Genomic DNA, 1,567 nt, shown 5'->3' with positions numbered 1-1,567 from the left:
TAGCTCATCTAATATTAATATTGTTACAGTTCTAATATGGAAAAGAATTAAGTAAAGGAAAAGAAACGAAGATTTACCTGCATCAAAGAAGTCTGGCAGCCAATCACTTAAGCATAGCAATGCTTGGACTGCCTGAAGTTCCAACTCTGTTGGATGCTTTATGACTTTCAGACATTCTGAGAACAACATGAATAAAGTATTAGTAAAACACAGAACATGAAAGTCATAAAGCATAAAGCATGTTGTTCAAGAAATAGAAAAACTCTGTTGGATGTTATCGATTTCAACCAATAATAAAACTCTAATCCTTTACCTAAACTCATACAAGTTATACTCACTCACACATACACACTGACCTTGGTATTTCCAAACTCCGTGTTTGCAGATCCTGCTGCAGAGTTACAAGCACCAGTCTTCAGCCCTGCAAGCAAGTAAAACATCAGTTTACCTATATATCTCCAAGAAATCCAGAAAATACAACAAATCAAACGTTGAAGACAAATTCTATCACAACATAAGATGTTTTAACTTCCCAAAATCTCAAATCGAACTAGAGGTTAAATGAAGTTTTAACCCAAAATACACCCAACATTTAACTGAAGAATCAACAATTGGAACTTAGCATATCATTTCACACGCACAAAATGAACTAAACCGGTAACCCTTAAATCGAAGTTGAAGCTGCTTCATACAAGAATGAAAACATCAAAACAATTGAAAGAAACCCTAGCTTACCTTGAGGATTTTCGCACAGCTGATTCAAACAACACAAAAAACTAAATCAGTAATCCCTAATCGAACTATTCAAAATCCAACTATTCAATCTCACTTTCAATTACCTAAATCAACAGAGAAACAAAGAAAATAAACAAAAAACTTACAAAATCATACTCACCAAGATCCACACCGACCTCTGTTCAACTTCTTCAAATCTCCTTATCCCTCCTCGAGTCCTCGTTTTCTCCTCCAAAAATTCCCACTGCCAAAATATCTAGAACTCAGAAGATTAGATTACGATTAGGTTCTCCTTGTCGGCAGCGGGCAACATATATCTAGGGGTAGGAAATTACAAGTACACCCCTAGACTATCGGATATCAACCTAACGGAAAGGCCTATTCCAATATCGTTATCGTTAAGAGAAAATATCTGATAAAATATCCGATTCCGATATCCGATATCCGATATGTCGGATAAAATCCTATAGGATGTCGGATTTCGGAAATGGATATCGGATATCGGTTATCCGTTGCCAGCCTACTACACATCCTAGAATATTCTGTAGCTGATTCCCTGTTTACAACCTACTACACATCCTAGAATTCTCTAGCTAATTACCTGGCCCTTCATTCACTTGGTTTACAACCAACTCTAGAATTTTCTGCCACTTACAAGAGAACTCTCCAATCCCGTGTACTTTCCAATGTTATTTAGATTATTCTAGATTCTTCATGGTTAATCAAGCATAATCAAGTTTACGTTTATAACACTCTTGTGTACCGAATTTGTGCGAGTACTTTGTTTGCGTAGGCTAGTGTTTCTGCTATTGATATGCTGAATTTAGCTTAT

The 1,567-nt window shown here is 36.1% G+C and overlaps 1 long non-coding RNA gene across 1 annotated transcript; it reads right to left on the bottom strand.

The window, feature by feature from the left end:
- Nucleotides 1-356: 356 nt before the first annotated feature.
- Nucleotides 357-1,028, bottom strand: LOC113304093. The gene is made up of 3 exons (XR_003338045.1): nt 896-1,028; nt 736-754; nt 357-421 (listed from the first exon to the last, which is right to left on the bottom strand). It is a non-coding gene; the product is annotated as an uncharacterized LOC113304093 (long non-coding RNA).
- Nucleotides 1,029-1,567: the final 539 nt, after the last annotated feature.

Source organism: Papaver somniferum, chromosome 8 (assembly GCF_003573695.1).
Source record: "Papaver somniferum cultivar HN1 chromosome 8, ASM357369v1, whole genome shotgun sequence".
Taxonomy (NCBI): Eukaryota; Viridiplantae; Streptophyta; class Magnoliopsida; order Ranunculales; family Papaveraceae; genus Papaver; species Papaver somniferum.
This window is presented reverse-complemented; position numbering and strand designations above follow the sequence as displayed.